The sequence below is a fragment of the Schistocerca nitens genome, chromosome 3 (assembly GCF_023898315.1).
Source record: "Schistocerca nitens isolate TAMUIC-IGC-003100 chromosome 3, iqSchNite1.1, whole genome shotgun sequence".
In the NCBI taxonomy this organism is placed as follows: domain Eukaryota; kingdom Metazoa; phylum Arthropoda; class Insecta; order Orthoptera; family Acrididae; genus Schistocerca; species Schistocerca nitens.
In genome coordinates this window covers 166,235,292-166,259,435 of record NC_064616.1, presented here as the reverse complement: position 1 = coordinate 166,259,435, position 24,144 = coordinate 166,235,292, and the positions used below count along the sequence as shown (strand labels likewise).

At 46.0% G+C, this 24,144-nt stretch overlaps 1 pseudogene; it reads right to left on the bottom strand.

The window, feature by feature from the left end:
* Positions 1–12,309: 12,309 nt before the first annotated feature.
* Positions 12,310–12,427, bottom strand: LOC126250104 (5S ribosomal RNA; annotated as a pseudogene).
* Between the last annotated feature and the right edge of the window lie 11,717 nt (positions 12,428–24,144).

Genomic DNA, 24,144 nt, shown 5'->3' with positions numbered 1-24,144 from the left:
CTTACTTCATATTGTTGAAAGATATCATCACGGAGACCTCAACGATAGAGCACAACCACAGTTCTTAAAGCTTCAGAAATCTAGCACCCGCTTTCAAAATTATCGTCTATGCGGTTCAAATGGCTCTGAGCACTATGGGACTCAACATCTTAGGTCATAAGTCCCCTAGAACTTAGAACTACTTAAACCTAACTAACCTAAGGACACCACACACACCCATGCCCGAGGCAGGATTCGAACCTGCGACCGTAGCAGTCACGCGGTTCCGGACTGCGCGCCTAGAACCGCGAGACCACCGCGGCCGGCTCGTCTATGCGGACCAGAGACGATCATGTTGTGTAGTCAAGGGCACCTGACAGCATCACGCCTGGTACTGGGACCGTTTGACATTGATGAAAGCGGTCTGGCAATTTTCGTCCTTCTCGGAGCTTCTGCGTAGATATATCTCCGCCGTTAAACTGTATGAAAAACTGAGGCTCGACCGAAAAGACGGCACAGTGTAACTCTTGTCTCCAATGTTTTAATGTCAGAGCGCCCCTTTCTGTGGCCATGTCAAGGGAAGGCACAATAATGGTTGCCGTGCTGACATTACTTGTTGCTTCAGATGTCAAAAAAATGGTTCAAATGGCTCTGAGCACTATGGGACTTAACATCTATGGTCATCAGTCCCATAGAACTTAGAACTACTTAAACCTAACTAACCTAAGGACAGCACACAACACCCAGCCATCACGAGGCAGAGAAAATCCCTGACCCCGCCGGGAATCGAAGCCGGGAACCCGGGAACCCGGGCGTGGGAAGCGAGAACGTTACCGCACGACCACGAGATGCGGGCACTCCAGATGTCACACTGTTTCTGTGGATATTGTTCTTACTCCAAACATTCCCATTTTCTGACTGAAGGTACGCTGTACAATCCAGTGCAGTTGAGTGGACAATATACCTGTCCCCTGAATCGATAATTGCATGAGACAGTCTATAGTGCCGCCGCTATTTTTTGGGCGTTACTGCTACTGCTATGTTGAATCTATGGGGTACCGACAGGCTCTGAGGAATTGGTATGCCGATTTCATCAACAGACCTTTTTGTCCACCATGAGGCGAGCAAGGCCCCATCTCACAATCCTGGTGATGTAGCAGGAGTACAGTGAAGCTGTGGGATGGGTCAGGGAGTTACTGCATTGTTGAGCCATAGATGTGTTGATTTGTACGTGGGTGGAAATATTGCATCAGCATATGAAATGTGCCATTAACCATAACATATACTCATTAATTTTAAGAGAGATATGAGCAGTCTGGCAGTACCCACGACGAAGCGAGGGCCTTACCCGTCACCACCAGGTTGTGGACTAACAAACAGGCGACGCCGGTCTGGGCCGCTATCTTCGCTAGACCAGATCTTAGTAATAAATCTACCACTGGCTTTGGAGCGCAGTGGTTCATGTGTGGGATGGTGCAGCTGCCCGCACACCGACACCAGAGTGAATGCACCGCACGTGCTATCGTCCTCTGCTGGGGCGACCTCATCTTTCGGGACCTGCCAGTCTGCACGAGATGTCTGACAGTTGTACGCGCCGCTGGACTTTCCGCATGATACAACCGTGTGCAGACTGCGGTGTCACAACCAGCCAGGCGGCCTGCAGCCGGCTTCGGCATCTGTTCATGGGGCCTCCACTCTGCATGCTCGAAGGGTATGTCGGCGGCATCAAAGCACTGAAAATGAAATGATCGTATGGCATTGTTGGCCGGGAGGCCCCTTGTGGGGAAGTTCGGCCGCCGTGCCGCAAGTCTTTATTTTAGTTGACGCCACTTCGGCGACTTGCACGTCAATGATGATGAAATGATGAGGAACACACAACACCCAGTCATCACGAGGTAGAGAAAAATCTCCGACCCTGCCGGGAATCGAACCCTGGATCCCGTGCGCAGGAAGCGAGAACGCTACCGCAAGACCACGAGCTGCGGACATCAAAGTACTACGAATGTTGTAGCATAACAACCAGCGGGCGTCACAGCCCCTATCCCCCGCCATACCTCAACCTCCACGCTAGGGCGGCAAAGAATTCGGCGTGCCTAGGCCTGAGAGACAAAGCGCTCAGCCTGGCTGGCATGTTTCCCCCACCACACCACACTGACTAAATCTGAGTAGGGTGAAGAGGGTCTGCGAACGCGCCGCATTTAAATGGCAGTGCAGTCGCACTGCAAACGACTTTGTTTTGTATTTCACATTCCTCAACAACATAGATCACAAAGCTAATTTTCAGTATTATTTAATTATTTTTGACGCGCTGAAGACATACTATAACTTTTATTTGTTGCAAACTACCAGCATACGGACAAACGCAGAAAATTTCACACAGTTTCTCACTCAAGCTGCCACGTAATCGTGACTTATTTAGTTTCATGACCGAAGAAAAATGTTTCACACATATACATCGATCGAAATATTGTAGCGCTTTTGCAGCCTCATTATGGAGACTCTACCCGAGGAAAACAATGTAGACGTCCTGAACAGTTTTAACGTAAAAAAATTCGTTTTTAAAACTGGAATTACATTGCAGGTAGCCGGTCGCGTTGTGGCCGAGCGGTTCTAGGCGCTTCAGTCCGGAACCGCGCGACTGATACGGTCGCCGGTTCGAATTCTGCCTCGGGCTTTGATGTGTGTGATGTCCTTAGGTTGATTAGGTTTAAGTAGTTCTAAGTTCTAGGGGACTGATGACATCCGATGTTAAGTCCCATAGTGGTCAGAGCTATTTGAACCATTTGAACATTGCAGGTCAGTCAGTTACATTCGCACATGCACAGGGACGCTTTCAACTGAAACGGCAAACGGCCTCGAAAACAGATTGAAAACAGACGCAAGATTGACAGTGCCCTCAAAACCTTTATAAAACTATCAGTGTAATTCTTTCAAGGCCACAACGAATTCTTCACAACTCGCGTTTTCTCTAACGCCTGTCAGCATAGGGAAATAGATTTTCTTTGTCAAAATGTGTTCATTGGACAACAGAACCTTCTTTTTAAATGCATCCCATTCAAACGGAAAAGAAGTTACTAAGCAGTGTCTTACTGTGAGCAGTGTGCAGTCAAGTCCACTTAACATTCGAAATCTGCAACAAATTCCAGATGTTCTAACATTCGTTGCTGCGCTCCTTTTTCCTTCATAAATTCAACAATAGCGAGTTTTAAATCGAAAAATCTTTCAAAGTATGCCACTTGACTTAACCAATGTATTTTGCAACAATATATGAAGCCTCCCTATTCTTCCTTCAGTTCCACTGAAAACATCCAAATGACAATGTCATAATGCGTGTGACTTTTGAAATTTTACTATTCATACCACTAACTTCTTCATGTGCGCCATACCTGCAAATTTAGCACAAAGTCCTTCTTGACATGCAGACCAATGAATCCCATTTGTCGATCATTGTAACTTTTTACTCTTTCATTGTCAAGCAAGTCTTTAAATTCTTTCTGCATGGTATTGTGTAGTCGTCTCACACACTATGTGATCGAAAGTATCCGGACACCTGGCTGAAAATGACTTACAAGTTTGTGGCGCACTTCATCGGTAATGCTGGTATTCAATATGGTGTTTGCCCACCCTTAGCCTTGATGACAGCTTCCACTCTAGCAGGCATACATTCAGTCAGGTGCTGGAAGGTTTCTTGGGCAATGGCAGCCCATTCTTCACGGAGTGCTGCACTGAGGAGAGGTATCGATGTCGGTCGGTGAGGCGTGGGACGAAGTCGGCGTTCCAAAACGTCCCAGAGGTGTTCCATAGGATTCAGGTCAGGACTCTGTGCAGGCCAGTCCATTACAGGGATGTTACTGTCGTGTAACCACTCCGCCACAGACCCTGCATTATGAATAGGTGCTCGATCGTGTTGAAAGATGCAATCGCCATCCCCGAATTGCTCTTCGACAGTGGGATACAAGAAGGTGCTTAAAACATCAATGTAGGCCTGTTTTGTGATAGTGCCACGCAAAACAATAAGGGGTGAAAGCCCCTCCATGAAAAACACGACCACACCATAACACCACCGCCTCCGAATTTTACTGTTGGCACTACACACGCTGGCAGATGACGTTCAATGGGCATTCGCCACACTCACACCCTGCCATCTGATCGCCACATTATATACCATGATTCGTCACTTCACAGAGCGTTTTTCCAGTGTTCAGTCGTCTAATGTTTACGCTCCTTACACCAAGCGAGGCGTCGTTTGGCATTTACCGTCATGATTTGTGGCTTATGAGCAGCTGATCGACCATGAAATCCAAGTTTTCTCACCTCCCGCCTAACTGTCATAGAACTTGCAGTGGATCGTGATGCAGTTTGGAATTCCTGTGTGATGGTGTGGATACATGTCTGCCTATTACACATTACGGCCCTCTTCAACTGTCGGCGATCTCTGTCAGTCAACAGACGAGGTCGGCCTGCACGCTTTTGTGCTGTACGTGTCCCTTGACGTTTCCATTTCACTATCACATCGGAAACAATGGACCAATGGATGTTTAGGAGTGGGGAAATCTCGAGTACAGGTGTATGACGCATGTGATACCTAATCACCTGACCACGTTCGAAGTCCGTGAGTTCCGCGGAGCGACCCATTCTGCTCTCTCACTGTGTCTATTGACTACTGAGGTCACTGGTATGGTGTAACTGGCAGTAGGTGGCAGCGCAAAGCACCTAATATGAAAAATTTACGTTTTTGTAGGTGTCCGAATACTTTTGATCACATAGTGTAACTTGTATGCAGTACCTATCCCTAATGCGATTTGAGAAATCTCACCCCTCTCCACTAACATTCCCATTAATTTTAGAGGGTTGTGACGATAGGTCACTAGAGTGCCTATTTTTGTTCAAACAGCTATTGGACCTACGAACATCGTCCATACCACCGACAAAAAGCGAGGGGTAAACAGCGATGACACCACGATTCTGCCGAGCTCAGAGTTTTGCCGACCGAAACATGCTGCACTGCAAAGCTAAACGAAATGTAGTGCTCTTCTGGGTACATCGAAGAAATACCGAGCAAACCGGAGTGACAGACCAGGTCTTGGCCCACATACTGCCGAGACATGCTGCACGTGGTAAGTTTAGCACGCCGTGGCCGGCGCTGCTCTGCACCATACCAACCCTTCACATGGAGGCCAGTAGCTTGGAAACAATAAACTAGCGTCTAAATAGAGCACTATCCTGCCGCTTACTAATCCAGACACTTATTGGTAGACGTTTCTCCTTCTTACACAAGGCATAACACTATCTTGTCACAACCTCCTCCCGAACAGGCCATGGAAGCTCAACGGTACCGACCGGCTGCCGTGTCATCCTCAGCCCACAGGCGTCACTGGATGCGGATATGGAGGTGCATGTGGTCAGCACACCGCTCTCCCGGCCGTATGTCAGTTTACGAAACAGGAGCTGCTACTTCTCAGTCAAGTAGCTCCTCAGTTTGCCTCACAAGGGCTGAGTGCACCCCGCTTGCCAACAGCGCTCGGCAGACCGGATGGTCACTCATCCAGGTGCTAGCCCAGCCCGACGGCGCTTAACTTCGGTGATCTCACGAGAACCTGTGTTACGACTGCGGCAAGGCCGTTGGCCATCTTGTCACAAACAACTGATGCTAAAATACGATTTCTGAATGAGAAACCCATTCTTCTATAGAGAATGTAGATAACGTTATTCCTACCTACTTTATGCTGTTGTACTGAAGTGCTAACAAATTGCATTTCCCAGCATGTATTACACTGCATAATTTTACGTTTGTTGCATACCACCTTCCCTGCTGTTACGATTTTAATGACCAGCAGTGTAGATTACATCAAGGGAGTGAAAAATTTAGAATTAATGGTTCAAATGGCTCTGAGCACTATGGGACTCAACTGCTGAGGTCATTAGTCCCCTAGAACTTAGAACTAGTTAAACCTAACTAACCTAAGGACATCACAAACATCCATGCCCGAGGCAGGATTCGAACCTGCGACCGTAGCGGTCTTGCGGTTCCAGACTGCAGCGCCTTTAACCGCACGGCCACTTCGGCCGGCTTAGAATTAATAAAACTTGTTAAATAAGGTGATTCGATTCCAAAAAAACTACACTGCGTGACAAACAAAGTGAAGCACCCAGAAGACGTGGTCGAATGTCAATGGAACTTTGTACACATACACACAATCGGCAGGTGTACAAATGATTAGAGTCGCAATTACCAGTCACGGGTAGAAAGTCCACCAGTCTCGTTCATGTTTAGTGTTTTTACCAAGTATGGTAAGGTATATAAGGGTCGTCAACGGTATCAGATACTGAACGATCACTGTGAAGGGCACGGAGATGCTGTGTACTCGTGTGGTAAAGCTTATCAGTACCCGACAGAGTTTATAAAGTCTCAATGCGGATCTCGTGGATGGACAGCAGTTCGAATCGTGCAATATCCAGATCGGTGGACCATTCGGATGCGACAGTGACCCGATGTTTAACTATATGGGAACCTGGGGGTTGGGTATACTTGTCGTCACGGTTCCTGTCGACTAGGTAAGACCACTGTAAGGGAGGCTCGCTGTATCGTGTCCCAAGCACATCGTAATCCCTTTACGTCTGCGACTGTCATCAGAGAACAAGTAACGGATGATGTGTAAAATTTTATGCCCACCTGCGCCATCGGTCACTAGCAGCAGCCAAACTACGAGATTAGTCCCATGTGTAAGCTCCTGTTAACACCACAACACAAACGGCAACGTTCGGATTAGTTCCATGACTGGGAAACATGGACTGCTGATGAATGTGTCTCGTTGTATTAGGTGATGAATCACGGTTCTGTATTGCCCCAGACGACCACTGTCGGTGAGTACGGCGACGTCAGGAGAGGTCCTTTCTTCCAATGTTTTGGACAGGCACAACGGTATTACTCCTGAAATCATGGTGTGGGAGCCACTTGGTATGACTGCAGGGTATGTATGATTGGTGATTGAGAGGACTCTAAAGGCACAACAGTACATCGCGGAGATCCGTCGCCCTTATATGTTTCGTCTCATGCCACGGTATCGTGATGCCATTTATTCAACATGGAAATCCTCGTCCAGACACGAAAGGTATCTTTATAAGAAGTGTCCGCGATGTTGAGGTATTCTGATGACCAGCAAGATCCACAGATCTGTCCCCAATATAACATGTATGGAACAAGCTCGCATGTCTACTCCAGCCTAGTGCCAATATCCTGGACATCATGGACCAGTTACAACCGCAGTGGTCCAGTTTGCTTCAGGAAGGGATATACCCTTTCCGATTCAATTCAGGCCAAAGGGATGAAACGTCATACTGATAAATGGGCTCTTACTGACATGTTTGTTGTAAATTTACCACAATTTTGTTATCACTGCAATAGCATCGCATACATTCTCAATCCCTGGAGTGTCATTTCGTATTCTCGGCACCTTCTTGATGTTTTTTTTTTTTCGGGCTGTGTATGCAACGCAGCTTTCGATGAGATGATTTAAACACTGATTTTGGATATAGTACGCACAACGGATCTAATCTAAATCACTTGCGATTACGACGTTGTTTTGTTTGTTACTTTGAAGAAAAAGTTCAAGAAAAAATTTTACAATACAATGTAGCGAACATTAGAGCAGTGTTTAAAACTGAATACAATTCCATCAAAAATTTATGTGTACATACCGGGTGATCAAAAAGTCAGCATAAATTTGAAAACTTAATAAACCACGGAATAATGTAGATAGAGAGGTAAAAATTGACACACACGCTTGGAATGACATGAGGTTTTATTAGAACCAAAAAAAACAAAGTTCACAAAATGTCCGACAGATGGCGATGGACAGCAGGTAACTACGGGTGAGAGGTACGCCGATATGTTACAGAATCGCATCATCCCCAGACTGGCTGATAAACACCTGCTGGAACGTACGATGTTTATGCAGGATGGCGCTCCACCCCATATTGCTAGACGCGTGAAAGATCTCTTGCGCGCGTCGTTTGGTGATGATCGTGTGCTCTGCCGCCACTTTCGTCATGCTTGGCCTCCCAGGTCCACAGACCTCAGTCCGTGTGTTTATTGGCTTTGGGGTTACCTGAAGTCGCAAGTGTATCGTGATCGACCGACATCTCTAGGGCTGCTGAAAGACGACATCCGACGCCAATGCCTCACCATAACTCCGGACATGCTTTACAGTGCTGTTCACAACATTATTCCTCGACTACAGCTATTGTTCACATCTACATCTACATTTATACTCCGCAAGCCACCCAACGGTGTGTGGCGGAGGGCATTTTACGTGCCAGTCATTACCTCAATTTTCTGTTCCAGTCGCGTATGGTTCGCGGGAAGAACGACTGTCTGAAAGCCTTCGTGCGCGCTCAAATCTCTCTAATTTTACATTCGTGATCTCCTCGGGAGGTATAAGTAGAGGGAAGCAATATATTCGATACCTCATCCAGAAACGCACCCTCTCGAAACCTGGACAGCAAGCTACACCGCGATGCAGAGCGCCTCTCTTGCAGAGTCTGCCACTTGAGTTTGCTAAACATCTCCGTAACGCTATCACGGTTACCAAATAACCCTGTGACGAAACGCGCCGCTCTTCTTTGGATATTCTCTATCTCCTCCGTCAACCCGATCTGGTACGGATCCCACACTGATGAGCAATACTCAAGTATAGGTCGAACGAGTGCTTTGTAAGCCACCTCCTTTGTTGATGAACTACATTTTCTAAGGACTCTCCCAATGAATCTCAACCTGATACCCGCCTTACCAACAATTAATTTTATATGATCATTCCACTTCAAATCGTTCCGAACGCATACTCCCAGATATTTTACAGAAGTAACTGCTACAAGTGTTTGTTCCGCTATCATATAATCATACAATAAAGGATACTTCTTTCCATGTATTCGCAATACATTACATTTGTCTATGTTAAGGGTCAGTTGCCACTTCCTGCACCAAGTGCCTATCCGGTGCAGATCTTCCTGCATTTCGCTACAATTTTCTAATGCTGCAACTTCTCTGTATACTACAGCATCATCCGCGAAAAGCCGCATGGAACTTCCGACACTATCTACTAGGTCATTTATATATATTGTGAAAAGCAATGGTCCCATAGCACTCCCCTGTGGCACGCCAGAGGTTACTTTTACGTCTGTAGACGTCTCTCCATTGATAACAACATGCTGCGTTCTGTTTGCTAAAAACTCTTCAATCCAGCCACACAGCTGGTCTGATATTCCGTAGGCTCTTACTTTGTTTATCAGGCGACAGTGCGGAACTGTATCGAACGCCTTCCGGAAGTCAAGGAAAATAGCATCTACCTGGGAGCCTGTATCTAATATTTTCTGGGTCTCATGAACAAATAAAGCGAGTTGGGTCTCACACGATCGCTGTTTCCGGAATCCATGTTGATTCCTACAAAGTAGATTCTGGATTTCCAAGAACGACATGATACTCGAGCAAAAAACATGTTCTAAAATTCTACAACAGATCGACGTCAGAGATATAGGTCTATAGTTTTGCGCATCTGCTCGACGACCCTTCTTGAAGACTGGGACTACCTGTGCTCTTTTCCAATCATTTGGAACCTTCCGTTCCTCTAGAGACTTGCGCTACACGGCTGTTAGAAGGGGGGCAAGTTCTTTCGCGTACTCTGTGTAGAATCGAATTGGTATACCGTCAGGTCCAGTGGACTTTCCTCTGTTGAGTGATTCCAGTTGCTTTTCTATTCCTTGGACACTTATTTCGATGTCAGTCATTTTTTTCGTTTGTGCGAGGATTTAGAGAAGGAACTGCAGTGCGGTCTTCCTCTGTGAAACAGCTTTGGAAAAAGGTGTTTAGTATTTCAGCTTTACGCGTGTCATCCTCTGTTTCAATGCCATCATCATCCCGGAGTGTCTGGATATACTGTTTCGTGCCACTTACTGATATAACGTAAGACCAGAACTTCCTAGAATTTTCTGTCAAGTCGGTACATAGAATTTTACTTTCGAATTCACTGAACGCTTCACGCATAGCCCTCCTTACGCTAACTTTGACATCATTTAGGTTCTGTTTGTCTGAGAGGTTTTGGCTGCGTTTAAACTTGGAGTGAAGCTCTCTTTGCTTTCGCAGTAGTTTCCTAACTTTGTTGTTGAACCACGGTGGGTTTTTCCCGTCCCTCACAGTTTTACTCGGCACGTACCTGTCTAAAATGCATTTTACAATTGCCTTAAACTTTTTCCATAAACACTCAACATTGTCAGTGTCGGAACAGAAATTTTCGGTTTGAACTGTTAGGTAGTCTGAAATCTGCCTTCTATTACTCTTGCTAAACAGATAAACCTTCTTCCCTTTTTTTTATATTCCTATTAACTTGCATATTCAAGGATGCTGCAACGGCCTTATGATCACTGATTCCATGTTCTGCACTTACAGAGTCGAAAAGTTCGGGTCTGTTTGTTATCAGTAGGTCCAAGATGTTATCTCCACGAGTCGGTTCTCTGTTTAATTGCTCGAGGTAATTTTCGGATAGTGCACTCAGTATAATGTCACTCGATGCTCTGTCCCTACCGCCCGTCCTAAACATCTGAGTGTCCCAGTCTATATCTGGTAAATTGAAATCTCCACCTAAGACTGTATTATGCTGAGAAAATTTATGTGAAATGTATTCCAAATTTTCTCTCAGTTGTTCTGCCACTAATGCTGCTGAGTCGGGAGGTCGGTAAAAGGAGCCAATTATTAACCTAGCTCGGTTGTTGAGTGTAACCTCCACCCATAATATTTCACAGGAACTATCCACTTCTACTTCACTACAGGATAAACTACTACTAACAGCGACAAACACGCCACCACCGGTTGCATGCAATCTATCCTTTCTAAACACCGTCTGTGCCTTTGTAAAAATTTCGGCTGAAGTTATCTCTGGCTTCAGCCAGCTTTCTGCACCTATAATGATTTCAGTTTCGGTGCTTTCTATCAGCGCTTGAAGTTCCGGTACTTTACCAATGCAGCTTCGACAGCTTAAAATTGCAATACCGATTGCTGCTTGGTGCCCGCATGTCCTGACTTTGCCCCGCACCCTTTGAGGCTGTTGCCCTTTCTGTACTTGCCCGAGGCCATCTAACCTAAAAAACCGCCCAGTCCACGCCACACAACCCCTGCTACCCGTGTAGCCGCTTGCTGCGTGTAGGAATGATGGTGGACATATTGAGCATTTTCTGTAAAGAACATCATCTTTGCTTTGTCTTACTTTGTTATGCTAATTATTGTTATGCTGGTCAGATGATGCGCCATCTCTCAGACATTTTTTGAACTTTTGTATTTTTTTGGTTCTAATAAAACCCCATGTCATTCCAAGCATGGGTGTCAATTTGTACCTCTCTATATACATTATTCCGTGATTTATTCAGTTTTCAATGTTATACTGACTTTTTGATCACCCTGTACTACTGAAAGGAAGACAATGAAAATTAGCATATGAGAACTGGGTAACGTAAGTAAAGGTAAGGTGAAACACTGAGCGGATGTTTACTGGAAGAAATAAACAGAGGAATTCATTTGGAGATAATCCTTCTTGTGGTTTGCCCCGCATCGGCACAGAATCTGTATAGCTACAACGGGTTTTGCATGGTTACTTTAAGGGGTGGCCTGATGCCCATCCTTTCTCCACCTCGTTACCGTCCGGGAAATGTGTGTACCCCATTTGTCTGTGTGTTGTGCTATCCATGTGAAAGTGTGCGAAAGTTTTCTAAATGTTTGCAAACTGAGTGACTGAGGTGGGACTTGGGTACTAGGCCGGTATTCACCTAGTGAGATGTGAGAAACAGCCTAAAAACCACGTCTAGGTTGGCCGCCACACCGAACCTCGTCGATAATCCAAAAGGTGGATTTGATCCTGGGGCGGCACACCACCCCGCCCGAAAGCAGCGCTTTGACACTCACAGCTATCCGGGCAGATCATTTTGTATTCAAATTTTGTATTACAGTTTGTCTTTGACAGGAAGTCTATAAACAGTATATACCGGTAGCTCCAACTTACTGCGTTAAGATACCTCCAGTGCACAAATAAACAAATGATTGAGGTACTCAATGTGTAGTATAGATAAACTAAATTAAAACTCCTCCCGAACAGGCCATGAAGGCCCAACGGTACCGACCGGCCGTCGTCTCATCCTCAGCCCACAGGCTTCACCGGATGCGGATATGGAGGGCATGTGGTCAGCACATCGCTCTCCCGGCCGTATGTCAGTTTCCGAGACCGGAGCCGCTACTTCTCAATCAAGTAGCTCCTCAGTTTGCCTCACAAGGGCTGAGTGCACCCTGCTTGCCAACAGCGCTCGGCAGACCGGATGGTCACCCACCCAAGTGCTAGCCCAGCCCGACAGCGCTTAACTTCGGTGATCTGACGGGAACCGGTATTACCACTGCGGCAAGGCCGTTGCCGTAGTATAGATAAGCATGGTGCAAATAAAAGAAGGAAGACGTAAGCCAGTTAATTAGTTGGTAAAAGTAAGCTAAGATTTAAAGATGTTAGGGAGGTAGACTGGAGAGGGGCTATAGAAATATGGATACAGACTTTCGGAAGTTAGAATAAAGAAAATCCTTTAAGAAACTAAATTGCGAAAAAAAATAGTACACTCTTCTAGAGGTCTCCACTTCACTTCAGGTTTATTGCTGCAACAGCGTTTATAGAGTACATGAAATGAATACATTTACAGATCAATAACACGAGCTGTTCTGAGGTACCAGGTATAGATCCATGCTGAAACACCTATATTAGTACGTGGTGTAGCCTTCATGGATGACAATGCAGGCCCTGACTCCGGCATCCAGTCGATCATAGAGATGGCGAACACTGTCCTGGGAGACGTTATGCCACACCTGCTCGACCTGTTTAAGTAGTTCTGTAAGAGTTGTTGGTTGACGATTCGCACGAGTTACTTTTATTCACTTAAAACTTCCGGGCTGATAGGCCGTGGTCGAAGTATAAAACTCTCCCCTGACGTTTCGTCTCCGACTGCGGGAGACATCCTCGGAGGTACAGCAGCGAACTGCGAAGAGAACTCGAGGAAGCGCTGATTACATAGGCAGTACAGAGGGCGCCACTGTCGACCACGCAGCATCGGCTATGAGATTGTCTCTGGTAATGCCAATATTCTCGATTGAAAGTAATCGATCGTCACGCTTGCAGTGCAACGCTGACATCCGAATTTTATTCAGTTTAACACCTTCGTCTTTCGTGTTAAAATTATTACGGTGTTTATCAATCTCGATAGCCTCTCTATACACGCGTGACCGAGCGAGGTGGCGCAGTGGTTAGACACTGGACTCGCATTCGGGAGGGCGACGGTTCAATCCCGCGTCCGGCCATCCTGATTTAGGTTTTCCGTGATTTCCCTAAATCGCTCCAGGCAAATGCCGGGATGGTTCCTTTCAAAGGGCACGGCCGACTTCCTTCCCCTTCCTTCCCTAATCCGATGAGACCGATGACCTCGCTGTCTGGTCTCCTTCCCCAAAAACAACCAACCAATACACGCGTGCATAATAATGCGAGGTTTTTGATATGACGCTCGTCTCGCTGAATTTTATTTCATCATCACCTTCCTGGTAAACATGTTCCGCTACGGCCGATTTATCCGTGTGACCCTGGCGGCAAAAAAAAAATGGTTCAAATGGCTCTGAGCACTATGGGACTCAACTTCTGAGGTCATTAGTCCCCTAGAACTTAGAACTAGTTAAACCTAACTAATCTAAGGACATCACAAACATCCATGCCCGAGGCAGGATTCGAACCTGCGACCGTAGCGGTCTTGCGGTTCCAGACTGCAGCGCCTTTAACAGCACGGTCACTTCGGCCGGCCTGGCGGCAATTCCTCTTATGTTCGACAAGACGGGTGTTCACACTTCTCTTTCTGGTACCGATATAAACCTGTCCACAACTACAAGGAATTTTATATACCCCCGGTGTAGCCAAAGGGTGTCGTGCATCTTTTGCCGAGCTCAAATATTCTTTTATTTTCCTGGTGGGTCTGAAAATAGTTTCCACCCCATACTTGCTTAAAACTTTCCCAATGCGATCTGTGACCTTACTAATGAGCGGAAGAAAAACTTTGCCCTAGGGCGACTGTTGCTCGTCGTTGCTCCTGATTCTCTGCCTAGAGCGAAGTGCTCGATCTATATCCTTGCTAGAATAGTCATTCCTCACGAAAGCTGACCGTAGATGTTCACTCTCATCTTTTAAATAAACAGATTCACAAATTTTGTACGCTCTATCTACCAAGGTTTTCATTACACCTCTTTTTTGTCTAGGGTGGTGGTTTGAATCTTTATCCAGATAACGATCAGTATGTGAGGCCTTTCTACACACCTTATGGCCCAACGTTCCATCCCGTCGTTTAATCATAAACACATCCAGGAAATTCAATTGCCCATTCCTTTCCGTCTCCATAGCAAATTGGATTTTCGGATAAATGCTGTTTAAATGTGTCAGGAAGGCATCCAACTCTTCTGTAAACTGTTTTCAGACACACCAGGAAAATAAAAGAATATTTAAGATCGGCAAAAGATGCACGACACCCTTTGGCTACACCGGGGGTATATAAAATTCCTTGTAGTTGTGGACAGGTTTATATAGGTACCAGAAAGAGAAGTGTGAACACCCGTCTTGTCGAACATAAGAGGAATTCCCGCCAGGGCCACACGGATAAATCGGCCGCAGCGAAACCTGTTTACCAGGAAGGTGATCACGAAATAAAATTCAGCGAGACGAGCGTCATATCAAAAACCTCGCATTATTATTCACGCGTGTGTAGAGAGGCTATCGAGATTGATAAACACCGTAATAATTTTAACACGAAAGACGAAGGTGTTAAACTGAATAAAATTTGGATGTCAGCGTTGCACTGCAAGCGTGACGATCGATTACTTTCAATCGAGAATATTGGCATTACCAGAGACAATCTCATAGCCGATGCTACGTGGTCGACAGTGGCGCCCTCTGTACTGCCTATGTAATCAGCGCTTCCTCGAGTTCTCTTCGCAGTTCGCTGCTGTACCTCCGAGGATGTCTCCCGCAGTTCTACAGTGACATGCGTGAGGGTGCGTTATTGTCATAAAAAGAACACATTCTCCTCAGCGATCTGTATACTTTTAGCCTGAACAGCGTCGTAAAATTTGTTTAATAGTGAAACATATTACTCCACAGTGTTGGTTTTGTCCCCGTACGAATAATATTGTGAGCGCCACTCAGTGATACATTGATGAGTCAAAACATTATGACCATCTGCTTAATAGCTTGTTTGTCCGTCTTTGGAACGAAATACATTCCTGATTCTGAGCATCAGGTGTCAGACAGTTTCTTGATAGATTTGTGGAGGTATGTGACATTAGTCATCTACGCAAAGGTCATGTAATTGGGGTAGCCGGCCGCTGTGGCCAAGGCGGATCCGGGCTGCTGCTACGGTCATATGTTCAAATTTTGCCTCGGGCTTGGATGTGTGTGATATCTTTAAGTTAGTTAGGTTTAAGTAGTTCTAAGTCTAGGGGACTGATGACCTCAGATGTTAAGTCCCATAGTGCTTAGAGCCATTTGAACCATTTTGTAATTGGGGTAAATAACGAGCCGCTGTTTTGCGTACGAGGTGATAGCGCCCGATAGAGATCCGGATGGGTTCCATAGAATTTATATCAGGCGAATTTGGTCACCGAGACATCAACGTGAGTTCACTATTATGATCCTCAAACCACGTTGCACGGTTCTGGCTCCGGGACATGTACAATCATATTGTTGAAAGATGACATCGCCATTGAGGAAGACATCAAGCATGAAGGGATGCAAGTGGTTCGCAGTTGTCAGCATGTCTTCGATTAGTACCACAGGTCCCATGCAAGCGCAGTAGAATGCCTCCCACCGAATAATACTACGTCCGTGGCACACTGCACATTTCGTGCCGCTGTTCACCTCAACGACGGCGTTTGTGGAGGCGACCATCGACCTAGTGTAGCAAATAGCAGGTGTCCGTGCATCAGCACGGCTTTAGAAAGCATCGCAACTGCGAAACGCAACTCGCCCTTTTTTCACATGATATCTTGCGAACCATGGAATAAGGGTATCAGACGGATGCCATATTCCTTGACTTCCGGAAAGCGTTTGACTCGTTCCCCCACTGCAGACTCCTAACTAAGGCACGAGCATATGGGATTGGTTCCCAAGTATGTGAGTGGCTTTAAGACTTTTTAAGTAATAGAACCCAGTACGTTGTCCCCGATGGTGAGTGTTCATCGGAGGTGAGGGTATCATCTGGAGTGCCCCAGGGAAGTGTGGTAGGCCCGCTGTTGTTTTCTATCTACATAAATGACCTTTTGGATAGGGTGGATAGCAATGTGCGGCTGTTTACTGATGATGCTGTGGTGTACGGGAAGGTGTCGTCAATGAGTGATTGTAGGAGGATACAAGATGACTTGGACAGGATTTGTGATTGGTGTAAAGAATGACAGATAACTCTAAATATAGATAAATGTAAATTAATGCAGATGAATAGGAAAAAGAATCTCGTAATGTTTGAATACTCCATTAGTAGTGTAGAGCTTGACACAGTCACGTAGATTAAATATTTGGGCATAACATTGCAGAGCGATATGAAGTGGGACAAGCATGTAATGGCAGTTATGGGGAAGGCGGATAGTCGTCTTGGGGTTCATTGGTAGAATTTTGGGAAGATGTGGTTCATCTGTAAAGGAGACCGCTTATAAAACACTAATATGACCTATTCTTGAGTACTGCTCGAGCGTTTGGGATCCATATCAGGTCGGATTGAGGAAGGACATAGAAGCAATTCAGAGGCGGGCTGCAAGATATGTTACTGGTAGGTTTGGTCATCACGCGAGTGGCCCGCATCTCGTGGTCGTGCGGTAGCGTTCTCGCTTCCCACGCCCGGGTTCCCGGGTTCGATTCCCGGCGGGGTCAGGGATTTTCTCTGCCTCGTGATGGCTGGGTGTTGTGTGCTGTCCTTAGGTTAGTTAGGTTTAAGTAGTTCTAAGTTCTAGGGGACTTATGACCACAGCAGTTGAGTCCCATAGTGCTCAGAGCCATTTGAACCATTTGAACCATCACGCGAGTGTTACGGAAATGCTTCAGGAACTCGGGTGGGAGTCTCTAGAGGAAAGGAGGCGTTCTTTTCGTGAATCGCTACTGAGGAAATTTAGAGAACCAGCATTTGAGGCTGACTGCAGTACAATTTTACTGCCGCCAACTTACATTTCACGGAAAGACCACAAAGATAAGATAAGAGAGATTAGGGCTCGTACAGAGGCATATAGGCAGTAATTTTTCCCTCGTTCTGTTTGGGAGTGGAACAGGGAAAGCGAGATGCTAGTTATGGTACGAGGTACCCTCCGCCACGCACCGTATGGTGGATTGCGGAGTATGTATGTAGATGTAGATGTAAAAATATGTGATTCACCCGAAGAGCCGGCACGTTTCCGCTGATCGACTGTCGTATTCCGAAGGTCCCGTGTCCATGCAACATGTACGATGAACGGTATGCTCAGAAACACTTATTCAAGCACCAGCGTTGTGCTGTTTCGGCAAAGATACTACAAATCACTATCTATCCTACTTTATAGAGCAGGCAAGCATCCGAATCGCACGTTCTGTGAAGAGTTGTGGATGTCCAACGATTTAGTGCCTAGTGATAGTTTCACTGCCCTTCAACCTCTTTCCCTAGATGCTCAGCCCGCATCTCGTGATCGTGCGGTAGCGTTCTCGCTTCCCACGCCCGGGTTCCCGGGTTCGATTCCCGGCGGGGTCAGGGATTTTCTCTGCCTCGTGATGGCTGGGTGTTGTGTGATGTCCTTAGGTTAGTTAGGTTTAAGTAGTTCTAAGTTCTAGGGGACTGATGACCATAGCTGTTAAGTCCCATAGTGCTCAGAGCCATTTGAACCCTAGATGATCACGATAGTAGTACGTGAACTTTCCACCAGTTTCGCCGTTTTCGAGAGACTCGTTCACAGGCTATGCGCATTAATAATCTGCCGTTTGTCAAAGTCGCTTATCTCAATGGATTTCCCCATTTGCAGCCCATGTCGTCGCTCGGGTGATCCCCCATTCGTGCCTGCTCGGCTTACATACTCTTGTTACTGCGTCACGTGCCCACAACGCCACCAGGCGGCATCTAACGTCGCGGTGGGCAGCGATCATAATGTTTTGACTGATCAGTGCATTTCCCGGAGACACAAACATGACATTTTGGACGAATGAATCTGTTGCTGGTTCAAATGGCTCTGAGCACTATGGGACTCAACTGCTGTGGTCATTAGTCCCCTAGAACTTAGAACTACTTAAACCTAACTAACCTAAGGACATCACACACATCCATGCCCAAGGCAGGATTCGAACCTGCCACCGTAGCAGTCGCACGGTTCCGGACTGCGCGCCTAGAACCGCGAGACCACCGCGGCCGGCTAAACTGTTGCTGTTTTCATATGATGTAGGTCAGACACTACATAACAAGATCTTTCTAATATAAAGGACCTCACGTACCTATAATCTCTGCTCATTTATTGCAAGCTTGCTCACCTTCGTCGCCGTGGTATTATGCCGCAACGCTCGACATTAAGATTGATAGTTCGAATCGTGGTAGATGAATAAATTTTCATCCCTAGTATTTGGCCGCAAAAGGGTCAAGAGATGGTGTCGTGCAGTTCCCAATCACCAGAATTTGTGCCGTTATCACGGGTTAAATTCCAAAGCTCTCCAGTAATGCATCGGCGTCAGGAAGTGTGACGACGTTGACGGTTATCCGTCCGTCAGATGGGGATGTTCAGTTCAGTGGCCTCCTTGATGCTATTCAAGAGGGGTAACCTATGTGTCGGCATCGAACTTCACCCTCTCCCCACTCTCACATTGTCATCAACAACACGAGCGTGAGACACGGAAACCCAACACTCACTCATCACAGTCTCTTACGCTCAACAAGGGCATATACGGCACAATAAATTTCGTGATGGAATGATGCTCACGTTTGGCAGGGAAGAAAACATTTCCGGTTATGTGTCTGAGTCTACTTCATGTAGTCTACTAGGGAACAACCCCAGTACTTTGTACAGGAGTGGTCAATCTCAATAAAAAATGTTCTATGAAAGAGCCGTACTTTCCACATAGTATGCACTACTAGATCAAAAGTATCCGGACGCTTATTAGTGGACAGTAATATGGAGTGTGTCCACCCTTCGCCTATATGATGGCTTGAACTCTGCTGGTGACATTTTCAATGAGGTGTCGGATTGTCTATGGAGGAATGGTAGCCCACTCTTCCTAAAGACCAGAGACCAGACAAAGTAGTGATATTGGACGCTTGGGTCTAGAGCAAAGTCGGCGTTATAATTCATTTCGATGACATTCCATTGGGTTCAGGTCGTTACCCTGGGTCAATCCATTTCAGGAATGCTATTCTACAGAAACCATTACCTCACAGATTCTGCTTCATGACACGGTAAATTGTCATGCTGATACAAACATCCAACGTCTCCGAACTGTTCCTCTATGGTACGCGACACACAAATGCGTCCATATACTTCCGCATTTAGTGTTTTCTTAAGCACAGTAAAGGGAAAACACCCCAACCACGAATAACACCCCAATAACGTGACACCACTTTTTCCGTACTTCACTGTTGGCACTATACATGACGGCAGGTAACGTTCTCCAGCTATTCAACAAACCCAAACACTTCCATCGGATTTCCACAGGATAGTGTGATTCATCACTCCAAAACACTCATTTCAAGCTCATTACACCACCTCAAACGTCGCTTAGCATTGACGACGTAAAGTGTGGCTTACAGGGAGTTGCTCTGCCATCATAACCCATTCATTTCAACTCCATACGCACAATGGACTCGTGGTAGCACTTTGGGATTCACTAATGATTCTTTCGAGTGATGTCGTGAGATTTTTACAACAACCCTCCACAAAGCTCGACGGTCCGCATCCCTCAGTAAATGAGGTCTGCCTATTCTCGGTTTAGCTGTGGCTGTTCCTTCGCGTTTCCACTTGACAATAACATCAACAACAACCGACCTACGCAGCTTTAGAAGGGCTAAAATGTTCGTGATAGATTTGTAATGGAGATTATACAAAATGACTAGTCCACATTCGTAGTCACTGAGCTCTCTCGACCAACTCATTTTGCTGTTACAGCTTTTCTACTAACAACATAATACTCCCCGCCTTGCTTTATAATGGTGGGTCGGCCTCTCATGATATCTAATAGTCTTTTTCGCATTACGTAGGGATAATACGGTACACTGGCCAACTTCCTGTCATCTCTATGTTAGGCCGACACGTCTCAGTTCTTTCCCCGTATGTCAGACTAACAAGTAAGACGTGAAAGTCAGTAGATAGTATCAAGAAAGGTACAAGACAAATTTGGATATGTATATTTGTAGGCATTAATAGATCATTTTTACGAGAGGGTTTTGTCCAACAGTTGATGAAAAATGAATGGTTAATGTAACGATGATACTTAAAACAGTGTTTCAAACTTAAAACACAAAGGCGCTGGGGTATATAACATATAACTTGTCGACGCCTATATTTCATTAAATGTTAGCAAGTGTCAACTGAAGACAATGAGCAATCCTCTCCGTGATCCTGAACAATAAACACGTGGCTCGTATAGAACGTGTACGTTACCCTGCTATGAAGAGGAACCAAACACTAACATCTGATGTTTTGTAGCTGGGACTTGTTAGTTACAGGAAATGACCCCCACATGGAGAATCCAAATACACGGTGAGTTATAAATAAGAAAACATATTTCGTGTACAGCGTTATATCTTTTCTTTTCTTTTTCTTTCACTGGTGCCATGTCCTGCGCTAACGCAGGGTCGGCATTGTTAGGAACGGATTTGGCAAGGTTAGTGGAAAGTGGTGGCCGGATGCACTTCCTGCCGCCACCCCGAACCCCCCGGGACGGAATTAGTGTACCCCTGCTGTCGGCGTCGAGTGTAATTAATGGAAAAGAATGGAAAAGTGCGAGCGTGTACAGATTTCTGCGAGTCGTGTAACTGAGGCGGAACGTGGGGACCAGCCCTGTATTCACCTAGCAGGATGTGGTAAACCGCCTAAAAACCACATCCAGGCTGGCCGGCACACCGACCGACGACGGTAATCCGCCGGGCGTTTTCGATCCGGGGCCAGTGCGCCTACCCGAGTCCAGGAAGCAGCGCATTAGCGCTCTCGGCTAACCTGGTGGGTCGTGTACAACGTTACATATTGCCCTGTAAACACAAAAATGTTTTTCCCACCTTCGTCTGTCAAAAATGGCAGTGCCGTTGTACTACATAAAATCAAGAAACTCGAGTGGATCATATGGACGATTTTGTGCGTCAGTTTAGTCAGAAACAAAAAAGATATTGCAGTACTTCTGTGGATGAATAATTGTTGTGAAAGGAATGGAAAAAATAATGACTTCTAGCCGTACAGGGCACTGCAGAAAGCAACCGAGAGAGTTGAAAATTCGTACCGCGCCAGGACTCGATTCCAGATGCTCCGCTTCTCCTTCTTTTTACTTTTTTTTGTTAGTTATTGTCGCTTGCATATGGTCAGGGTGGACGTCACATGCCACCTATTCAAGTTCATCGTAGATTCTTTCATTCAGTCGTTTTTTATTGCGGAGGACAGTGAGCCCGCTGACAGAACACGCTGAGCTGTCGCGCGAGCACCTTCGCTAGAACGGTTGCCTTAACCGCATCGGCCATCCGGACACGCTTTCCGTCAGACCCAAATTCCCAGCCTCCCGCCCGCCAGACCCCAACGACCCCCGCCCATTAACCCCCTCCCGCTCCCCCCCCCCCTACTCATAGAATTCTGATTCCTGTAGGAGTTCGGATGTTGATTGTGCATCTGCACTGACTTTTTTCATCAAACAGCCATCCCGCCAAACGAATTATATATATGGGTGGTGTATATTCTGGTGGACGAATAATGTCATGTATCGCTGTCATTTTGAAGTGTAGTGCACCATTCAATAAATGTTACTTGCCGGCCGATGTGGCCGAGCGGTTCTAGGCGCTTCAGCCTGGAACCGTGCGACCGCTACGGTCGCAGGTTCGAATCCTGCCTCGGGCTTGGATGTGTGTGATGTCCTTAGGTTAGTTAGGTTTAAGTAGTTCTAAGTGTAGGGGACTGATGACCTCAGAAGTCAAGTCCCATAGTGCTCAGAGCCATTTGAACAGTTTCCGAAGAGCTATTGCTGTTGAGTGACCTAATGCTTTTTTGTGATACTTTTAATCCCCTAGGGGGCTCTTTTCTTGGGAGTATGTGGGTGGCGCCGGTCGGAGTGGCCGAGCGGTTCTAGGCGCTTCAGCCTGGAACCGGCAACCGCTACGGTCGCAGGTTCGAATCCTGCCTCGGGTTTGGATGTGTGTGATGTCCTTAGGTTAGTTAGGTTTAAGTAGTTCTAAGTTCTAGGGGACTGATGACCTCAGAGTTTAAGTCCCATAGTGCTCAGAGTTATATATGTGGGTGGCACCCATTAAGTACGCCTATAGCTAAATTTGATGTTACTTCCACTTACTTACTCGTGTCAGTCTTCTTCTGTTTTCCTTTCTACCTGCCTCCCTTGGCCAGTTCTCTTTTTCTTTCTTTTTCTTTTTTTTAAAGGCCAAAAGTGTTACGTTTCAAGGCCTAAGGTTATCTTTCATTTCCCCTTTCTATCTCTTACGTCGAAGGCGGCAGAGAAGATAGACTTCGGTATGGCGTCAAGGGCGGAGTAACGAAATTGTAGCGTCTGTTCTCAGATAGACGGCTACAAACAGCGTCTGACTCGTATGGAGTTGCTGAATCCGGCTGGACAACCGCCTGCCTATGTGGAAAGGAACGGGATACTAGCACATTATTTTTCCTGGTAAACGCATGGTATTCCTCTCTTTGTACAGGAGCTCGAGGGAACTATTTCCTCTCAAGCAGATCTCTGGGAGTGGATTACATCAAGATCAAATGCAGAAGCGTTGGAGGAGGACGAAGAAGGAACGAGGAAACGGAGTATGAAGAGGGCTGGGAAGTTAAGGATTACAACATGGAATGTGTTCACCCATTGGAAACGTGGAAAATGTCAAATAGGAAATGATGAAGAATAGACTGGATGTATTGGGTATGTGTGAAGTGAGATGGAATGTAAGGGAAAGTTTGATTGTAAAGAGCCGGCCGGGGTGGCCGAGCGGTTCTAGGCGCTACAGTCTGGAACCGCGCGACCGCTACGGTCGCAGGTTCGAATCCGGCCTCGGGCATGGTTGTGTGTGATGTCCTTAGGTTAGTTAGGTTTAAGTAGTTCTAAGTTCTAGGGGACTGATGGCCTTAGAAGTTAAGTCTCATAGTGCTCAGAGCCATTTGAACCATTTGATAGTAGAGAGTATAAATTTTTTTACTCAGAGAAGGTGAAGAGCGGCATCTGATGCATGGCAATTATGGTATGAAATCAGCTGATGAAAAGCACATTGAAAGAACATAAATGAAAGAAATTGGTTCAAATAGCTCTAAGCACTACGGGACTTAACATTTGAGGTCATCAGTCCCCTAGACTTAGAACTACTTAAACCTAACTAACTAAAGGACATCCCTCATATCCATGCCCGAGGCAGGACTCGAACCTGCGACCGTAGCAGCAGCGTGGTTCCGGACTGAAGGGCCTATAACCGCTCGGTCACAGCGGCCGGCTAGATGAAAGACATGATGGTGAGATTAAGAGGTGACAAGAAGGCTGCCGTTTTAATGAAAATATACGTGCTAACAAGTCAAGATGTAACGTTGCAGGTATCATTAGAACACTAAACAATATCTTTATTAACAGAATTACTAAATTTCGATCAAATAAATTGTTCGTCTTTATACATGAAAACTTTGAAAACTAACAGTTGGCACTGCTGAAGCAATGGTCCGCTGACATTGAATGAGGCGCAGTATCAGACACATTAATGTAGACACACATGCAATCTGGCAGTTGCAATGACGCAATCTGGTTGTAAAGACGGTTAGGTTCAAAATCACTGTAACATACTGCCATCTCGTAGTGGAAATGGCAAACAACGTAAGTTACACACTTAATTAATTATATTACGAGATAATTAAATATATTATGTTCTTTTTATTTTATTAAAAAA